Source organism: Phytophthora infestans, genomic scaffold (genome assembly GCF_000142945.1).
Source record: "Phytophthora infestans T30-4 supercont1.234 genomic scaffold, whole genome shotgun sequence".
In the NCBI taxonomy this organism is placed as follows: domain Eukaryota; phylum Oomycota; class Peronosporomycetes; order Peronosporales; family Peronosporaceae; genus Phytophthora; species Phytophthora infestans.
In genome coordinates, this window is record NW_003303525.1 from 6,237 (window position 1) to 15,763 (window position 9,527).

Here is a 9,527-nt window from a genome sequence, read left to right on the forward strand (position 1 = left end):
TTCGGTTCTACCCTGGTATCGTGTTTCAATACTCGACAACCTCCCGTTAATGGTCTTCCGCGGCTTCATGTTTGGTCGGTCGACTGTGCTCCGTGTTCTACCGTGGTGCTACGAGAGAATTACTGTCCATGCACTCTTACCGTTACGTGCTCTACAGTGCCTTCGAAGTAGCGTGCTCTTCCTTAGCCGTGCATTTCAGCATGCTGGGGTGTCTATGTATTTAAGTTCCTTTCCGTGCCCGTACGCTCCCGTCATATTCTTGTCCTTCTGTCCTTTTCATGGATATGTGCCCTATCGTCTTTCGCGCTACGCATACAACTTTGTGGTTTGCATCGGCTAAGTCTTCTATCATCGTCCATGACCTTCCGTGCTTCGTGTTGCTCTTCTATCCCATCGTCTACATAGTGTGGGTCGGTGTTCTTTCGTGTTTCGTGTTCTTGCTGAGTCACGTGCCTCCGCGCTAGCTGAATCACAAACGCTGTTCCGATTTTGTTTGATGTACATAGCATATATTGCTGGAAAGTTCACACAATATGTTAAGGTCGCACACTACGTGCAAAAATACAGAGGAAGATGATACTTTTTCTCGGAGGCAGTGTGGGAGTGCAGGGGTGTAAGCCACAATAGTCATTTTTTATTTTTTTACATTATTATTAATAGTAATACAATTGTTATTTATTATAAAACGCTGATATTATAATTATGTGTACTACTACTACAACAAATAGCTGCAAGGAAAAATAGGAATTGTCTTGATAATAGTACTACTCAAAACAGCATTGTAAGTTTAATTTCTGGAAAAGTACTATGAAGCCTAAAATATCATTCTATATTCAATAGCTACTAAAGTTTCGATTGAGGCCTAAATATAAGTCACCAGGGCCTACAAAAAATTTCAACAGCTCCTACGACGATATTGTATGTGTGTGCACGTCGGCGCCTCCTATTAATGCTAATTAACGCGTGCACAGGCAGCGCCCTTCGCGTGGCCTTGCATACCGCAGCTGAAAATGAAAGCAAAATGAAATTTGAGTGGTGCTTGTAAGTACGATGTGTTGACCACATATAATATGTACACCACATATCACAATTTTAGCGAATCGAAGCCGCCTTCGCTGCGCTCGGCAGCCAGTAGAACGCCCGCATTAGCGTTACATTTTAGAACCCTACCCTCGGACGGACTGACGGACTGACGCAGAGCACACTCCACTAGAGGGGTAAGACTAGCCGTTCGCCGCCGCTACGCGGCGGAGTGGCATGGTTTGTTGGAGATAAGGTGGCCGCAATTTTAAGTACTTCGTGTGTTGTGTGCTTTCAGTCTGATCTTGTACCCCGAGGCTTCGGCCATCCCCGTGCGATGTTGTGTCGTGTACTTAAAACACCTGTCATTTCGTAGTCTCATGTGGCAGTGTACGGTATCGTTAATTCGTACGCGTCCGTTGCTCCGTACTACTGGTTGGCGTCTATGTTCCTCCGTGGATATTGCCCTTTTCCGTTAATGCGCTCTCTCTTTTGGGCTCATGCTTTTCAGTAGTACAACACCCTTTCGTGGCTGCTAGTTATTCCGTGTTCCCAAGGTCTTGAGTGGGTTTACAGGTTTAGTGGTCCATATTCATTCATGGTCCATGGCGTCTCATCGACGGCACCCTCGCCGACGGGTGCTATTCCGTAGTTATCTGGATCCGTCCCCTGTGTAACGTGCTCTCCTGGTGTGACTTCATCGACCGCGTTATCGCGCTATCATGCGAGCGCAGTATAATTCTGCTATCCTGTGCCTTCGTGCTCGCGTAGTGCATCTGTGTTTCCCGTGTTATTATATTCAACAATGGCATACTGATCCACGTTGTGCAATCGTGATATCCAAAAGCGCCCCCCCGGTGCTTCCGTGGCTGATCTGCCGCCCGTGCAATCGTGGAATCGCCTTTTGTGGCTCCGCGATTTGCCGTCTATAACTCCCGTTGCTGCGTGTTATCTCACGGTTTAGTGGCTGGACCACCGTCCGTGCAATCGTATTATCTCGCGGTATCGTGGTTGGTCTGTCGTCCGAGCTATTGTGAGCTACCGTAACACTGTGCTCCGTGGCTTGGCTCTACCCTGGTATCGTGCTCCAATGCTCGGTGATTTCCCGCTTATGCTCTCCTGTGGCTTTGTGTTAGGTTCATCGTCTGTGCTTCATGTTCTACCGTGGTGTTATGGAAGAATTGCTTTCCGTGCACCTTACCGTTTCCGTGGCCCGTGTTTTTCAGCATGTTGGGGTGTCATTACTTCAGTTACTTTCCGTGATCCATACGCTCCCACCATATTCTTGCCATTCCAAGTTTTCATGGTAGCGTGCTCGTCCGTGGTTCGTGCTTTTCAGAATGGCTAGCTGCCTTCATTAATTTAGTCCTTTTTCAACGTCCGTGGCCTTCTGTGCTTCGTGTTCTTCCCTCTACCCCATCGTGTACATAGTGTGCGCCGGTGTTCCTATGTGTTTCGTGTTCTTGTTTATCCACTTGCCTCCGCGCTAATTCAATCGCAAACGCTGTTTTTATTTTGTTTGATGTATGCTACATATCGTGGTGAAAAGTGCGCACAATCTCTTAAGGTCGTACACTACGCGCGCGAATACAAAGGAATACGATCCTTTTTTATCGGCGGCGGAGTGGTGTACATGGTTATGTGGGGTGGGATGGTGGGAAGCCACTATATTCACATTTTAAAAGTGTTCGAATATTTAATATTAGTAATAAATTGTGCATCTTTATCTAACGCAAATATAATACCGGTACTTTGGTTTAAATTGATTAGTATTAGTAATAACATGCGTTATTTTTCTTGCGCAACTAATTAATTTTTTGTAGTACTGCTATAAACGTCTGCAAGAAAAATATGAAATTCTCAAAACATAGTATTACTCAAAAGTTTTGTAAGTTTTATTATTTAAAAGTACTACGAAGCCTAAAATATCATTATATATCCTATAAGTACTAAAGTTTCGATTGAGGCCGAAATATGAGTCACCAAATCCTACAATTTTTTTCAACAGCTCCTACGACGATATAGTACGTGTGTGCTTATCGGCGCCTTATACTAATGCTAACTAACGCGCACACAGGCAGCGCCCTTCGCGTGAGGTGGCGAACCGCAGCTGAAAATGAGAGCAAAATGAAATTTAAGCGGTGCGTTTAAGTACGATGTGTAGTCCACATACAGTAAGTACAGCACATAATATCTGTTTTAGCCAATGGGGGTCGCCTTCGCTGCGCTCGGCAGCCTTTTAGCGAATCGAGGCCGCCTTCGCTGCGCTCGGCAGCCAGTAGAATGCCCGCATTTGCGTTACATTAATTAACCCTAGCCCGTGACAGACAGACGGACAGACAGCACACTCCACTAGAGAGGTAAGACTAGCCGTTCGCCGCCGCTACGCGGCGGAGTGGCATGGTTTGTTGGAGATGAGGTGGCCGCAACTTTAGTGCTTCTTCGTGTCGCGTGTTTTGTGGGCGTCGTTCAACCTAGTACGTCGTGGCTTCGTGTAGTCACCCACTTAATTGTCCGTAATCTCATGTGGCTTTGTACAATATCGTGGTTTGATACGTTTCCGTTACCCCGTACTACAGGTTGAATGTCGTGTTCTTCAATGACCTGTGCTCTTCCGTGTTCTTCTTGGTTTCGTGGCTCTCTATTCACCCGTGGTCCACGCTGTTTGTGGATATGCGCTCTCTTTTGAGCTCATCCACTTTAGTACGACCTCTTTCGTGGCTCCTAACTATTCCCTATCTCAAACATTTACGCGGGCTGTACCGCTTTCGTGATACATAGGCATTCGTGGCCGTTGGCCTTCCATCACCGGTACTCTAACCAAAGGGTGCTATTCCGTGCTTTGGTGCATTCATGCAGTCGTGTGGTTCCGTCGCCCGTGCATCGTGATCTCCTGATGAAGTGTCATCGACCGCGGTATCACGCTATCGTGCAATCACGGTGTCGTAATGCTGTCTATGGTATTGTGCTACGCAGTGTATCTGCGTTGTCCGTGTTATCGTGTTCTACTATGGCATCGTGCTCCACAGTGCTCAGTCGTGGTCTCCCCAAGCGCCCACCTCCCCGTTTATTTCGTGGCTGGTCCGCCGTCCGTGCAATCTAGTTCTAATGTAGTACTGTCCTCCGTGGCTCGGTAAGCTCAGGTTAAACACTGGTATCGTTCTCCGCGGCGCTGTGATTTTCCGTGTATAGCTCCGCGACTGCGTTCTCCCATGGCTTAGTGGCACAGTCCATGCTATCGTGCTAACTTGTAGTGTCGCGGTTGGTCTTTCGTCAATGCAATCGCTAGTTACCGTAGTATCGTGCTGTGATACTCGGTGAGCTCCGGTTCTAACCTAATATCGTGTCCCAATACCCGGTGATATCCCGCTTATGGTCTCCCGCGGGCTCATGTTTTGGTCTGCTGACTGTGCTCCGTGTTCAACCGTGGTGATACGGGAGACTTTCTGTCCGTGCACTATTACCGTTACGTGTTCTACCCGTGGCTTCGAGCGTGCGTGCTTTTTCGTAACCCCGTGCTTTTCAGCATGCTGAGGTGTCTATGGATTTAGTTCCCTTCTGTGGCCCGTACGCTCCCGTCATATTCTTGTCCTTTTCATGGCTGTGGGCTCTTCCGTCCTTCACGCTACTTATAGAACTTCGTGGTTTGCATCGGCTAAGACTTCTATCATCGTCCATGGCCTTCCGTGCTTCGTGTTGCTCTTCTATCCCATCATCTACATAGTGTGGGTCGGTGTTCTTTCGTGTTTCGTGTTCTTGCTGAGTCGCGTGCCTCCGCGCAAACTTGATCACAAACGCTGTTCGGATTTTGTTTGATGTACACAACATATATTGTTGGAAAGATCACACAATATCTTAAGGTCGTGTGCAAATACAGAGGAAGATGATACTTTTCCCGGGGGCAGTGTGGGGTGCAGGGGGTGTCGGGTGGGAAGTCATAATAGTCATATTTTAAAGTTTTCACATCCTAAAGTATCAATTATTAATAGTAGTAGTCGAAGTGTGATTTATTATAAACGTTAGCATAATAATTATGTGGACTACTACTACAAATAACTGCAAGCAAAAATATGCAATGTCTTAAGAATAGTACTACGCAAAACAGTACTGTAAGTTAAATCATTACAAACCTACTACGAAGCAAATCAAATCATATTTAAACCAATAAGTACTAATGTTTTGATTGAGGCCGAAGTATGAGTCAGCGAAGCCTACAAATTTTATCAACAGCACCTACGACGATATAGTACGTGTGTGCTTATCGGCGCCTTATACTAATGCTAACTAACGCGCACACAGGCAGCGCCCTTTGCGTGGCCTTGCAGACCGCAGCTGAAAATGAGAGCAAAATGAAATTTAAGCGGCGCTTTTAAGTACGATGTGTAGACCACATACAGTGTGTACACCACATATTGCAATTTTAGCGAATCGACGCCGCCTTCGCTGCGCTCGGCAGCCAGTAGAACGCGCGTATTAGCGTGAGTTTTATCAACCCTAGCCGCGGACGGACGTACGGACGGACAGACACCAGACTCCACTAGATGGGGTAGACTAGCCGTTCGCCGCCGCTACGCGGCGGAGTGGCATGGTTTGTTGGAGATGAGGTGGCCGCAAATTTAAGTGCTTCTTGGTGTTGCGTGTTTTGAGAGCGTGGTTCACCCCGTAGATCTTGGCATCGTGTATTTAACCACTTGCCTTTCCGTAGTCTCATTCGGCCCCGTATAATATCGTGGTTTGGAACGCTTCCGTTACCTCGTACTACAGGTTAGATCTCATATTCTACAGTGGCCGGCGCTCTTCCGTGATCTTCCTGGCTTCGTGGTTCCCTGCTCACCCGTGGCACACGCTGCCTAGTGGTTATGAGCTCTCTCTTTTGGGTTCATGTTTTTTTAGTACTGCGTCTTTCGTGGCTGCTAGCTATTTCCTGCTCTCAAACATTTCGTGGCTGCACCGGCTTCCTGATACACAGTATTTCGTGACCGCTCGCCTCCCATTGCTGGTTCTCTAGCCGAAGGGTGCTTTTCCGTGGTTTGGTGCCTCCACGCAGTCGTGTTGTTCCAGCACCCGTGTATCGGGCTCGTCTGGTGAGGCTCCATCGACCGCGTTACATGTATAACGCCATCGTGTAATTGCGATATGGTTTTGCTGTCTATGGTATTGTGCATCTGCATTGCCCATGTTATCGTGCTCTACAACGGCATCGTCGTCCACAATCGTGGTCACCCCGAGCCCCCTTCCATTTCGTGGCTGGTCTGTCGTCCGTGCAATCGAATTCTAATGCGCTATTGTTCTCCGTGGCATGGTAAGCTCAGGTTCTACACTGATATAGTGCTCCGTGGCTCGGTGATTTCGCGTCTACAGCTCCAGTGGCATTTCTATCATGGCTTAGTGTCTTGGCCACCGTCCAAGTCATCGTTTTATTTTGTGGTGTCAGCGCTGGTCTGCCGTCCGTTCTATTATGAGCTACCGTAGTATCGTGCTCCCTGGCTCGGTAAGATCCGGTTCTACCCTGTATCGTGCTCAAATGCTCGGTGATTTCTCGTTTAAGGTCTCCAGCGGCTTTATGCCTGGTCCGTCGACCGTGCTCCGTGCTCTACCGTAATGCTATGGGAGAATTGCTGTTAGTGCACTCTTACCGCTGCGTGCTCTTTATTAGCCCGTGCTTTTCAGCATGCTGAGGTGTCTATGGATTTAGTTCCCTTCTGTCGCCCGTACGCATAGTCATATTCTTGTCGTTCTGTCCTGTTCATGGCTGCGTGCACTTCCATATTTCACGCTACGTAAAACACTTCGTGGTTTGCATCGGCTAAGGCTTCTATCTTTCGTGCATCGTGTTGCTCTTCTATCCCATCGTCTACATAGGGTGGGTCGATGTTCCTTCGGGCTTCGTGCTCTTGCTTAGTCACGTGCCTCCGCGCTAACTTAAACACAATAGCTGTTCCCATTTTGTTTGATGTACGCTACATATATTGTTGGAAAGTTCGCACAATATCTGAAGGTCGCACACTACGCGCGCAAATACAAAGGAAGATAACACTTTTTCCCGGAGGCAGTGTGGGGTGCAGGGCACGATAATCTTTTTTAAAAGTATTCACATTTTTTTAAATAGTAATAGAATTGTGATTTATTATCGAACGCTGATATAATAACTATGTGTACTATTACTACAAATAGCTGCAAGGAAAAATATGAAATGTCTTGATAATAGTACTACTCAAAACATATTGTAAAGTTAATTTTTAGAAAAGTACTATGAAGCCTAAAATATCATTCTATATCCAATAGCTACTAAAGTTTCGATTGAGGCCTAAACATAAGTCACCAGGACCTACAAAAAATGTCAACAGCTCCTACGACGATATTGTATGTGTGTGCACGTCGGCGCCTCCTATTAATGCTAATTAGCGCGTCCACAGGCAGCGCCCTTTGCGTGGCCTTGCGAGCCGTAGCTGAAAATGTGAGCAAAATGAAATTTGAGCGCTGCATTTAAGTACGATGTGTTGACCACATACAGTGTGTGCACCACATAATTCGATTCTAGCCAATCGACGCCGCCTTCGCTGCGCTCGGCAGCCAGTAGAACGCCCGCATGAGCGTGAGTTTTATTAACCCTAGCCCGTTACGGACGGACTGACGGACGGACGCAGACCACACTCCCGTTCGCCGCCGCTACGCGGCGGAGTGGCATGGTTTGTTGTAGATGTAGTGGCCACGAATTTAAGTGCTTCGTGGTGTCGCGTGTTTTGTGAGCGTCGTTCACCCAGTAGATCTTAGCTTCGTGTACTTAGCGACTTACCTTTCCGAGTCTCATCCGGCCCCGTATAATATCGTTGTTTGGTACGCTTTCGTTACCCCGTACTACAGGTTGGATGTCATGTTCTACAGTGGCCGGCGCTCTTCCGTGATATTTTGGCTTCGTGGTTCCCTGCTCACCCGTGGTCCAGGCTGCTTAGTGATTGTCCTAGATTTGTGAACTCATTCTCCCACGGTGCTTAGTGGTTGTGTGCTAGCCTTTTTGGTCTCATGTGCTCCCGTAGCACGACCCTCTTTCGTGGCTGCTAGATATTCCGTGTTCTCAAGGGCTTACGTGTATTACACAGGCATCGTGTCCATGATCATTCATGGTCGATAGCATTCCATTTTTGGTACCCTCGCCAATGGGTGATTTTACGAAGTTTTCTGTCACCTGTGTGCCGCGCACCCCTGTTGTGGCTTCATCTACCGCGTTGTCGCGCTATCGTGCAATCACAATGTGGTTATGCTGTTTATGCTATCGTGATTGCATAGTATATATGTTTTGCCAATGTTATCGCGCTCTACGATGGTTCCGTGTCCGCGGTGTGCAATCTTGGTCTCCAGAAGCGTTTCCCCGCGATTTTGTGGCTGGTCGGCCGTCCGGGTAAACGTGTTTTAATGAAGTATCGTTCTCAGTGGTCCGGCGATCTCATGCTCTACTGTGCTATCGTGCTCAGTGGCTCGGTGATTTCCCGTGGCTGCTTGCTCTTCCATGTTTTAGTGGCTGTCCCATCGTTCATGCTATCGTGCAATCGCTTGGTGTCGCGGCTGGTCTGTCATCCAAGCTCTCGTTATCTACAGTAGTATCGCGATCCCCAGTGAGATCCGTTTTTACCCTGGTATCGTGCTCCAATACTCGGTGATTTCTCGTTTATGGTCTCCCGCGGCTTTATGCCTGGTCCGTCGACCGTACTCCGTGCTCTACCGTGGTGCTATCGGAGAATTGCTGTTGGTGCACTCTTACCGCTACGTGTTCTACCGTGGCTTCGAGCGTGCGTGCTCTTTCGTAGCCCGTGCTTTTCAGCATGCTGAGGTGTCTATGGATTTAGTTCCCTTCTGTGGCCCGTACGCTCCCGTCATATTCTTGTCGTTCTGTCCTGTTCATGGCTGCGTGCACTTCCATATTTCACGCTACGTAAAACACTTCGTGGTTTGCATCGCCTAAGGCTTCTATCTTTCGTGCTTCGTGTTGATCTTCTATCCCATCGTCTACATAGGGTGGGTCGATGTTCCTTCGGGCTTCGTGCTCTTGCTTAGTCACGTGCATCCGCGCTACCTTAAACACAATAGCTGTTCCCATTTTTTATGTACGCTACATATATTGTTGGAAAGTTTGCAGAATATCTGAAGGTCGCACACTACGCGCGCAAATACAAAGGAAGATGACACTTTTTCCCGGAGGCAGTGTGGGGTGCAGGGGTGTAAGCCACAATAGTCATATTTTAAAGCTTTCACATTATTATTAATAGTAATACAATTGCTATTTATTATTAAAGGCTGATATAATTATTCGTGTACTACTACTACAAATGACTGCAAGCAAAAATATGAAATGGCTTGATAATCGTACTATAAAAATAATATTGTAGGTTAAATTAGTACAGCAGTACTGTAACGGGGTTACATGGTGTGGAGCACACAGGGGTACGAAGTACCCGGAGAGTTAACAAACTCTCAGTACATAAGTTGGAGAGTTAACAAGGTATCTCAGT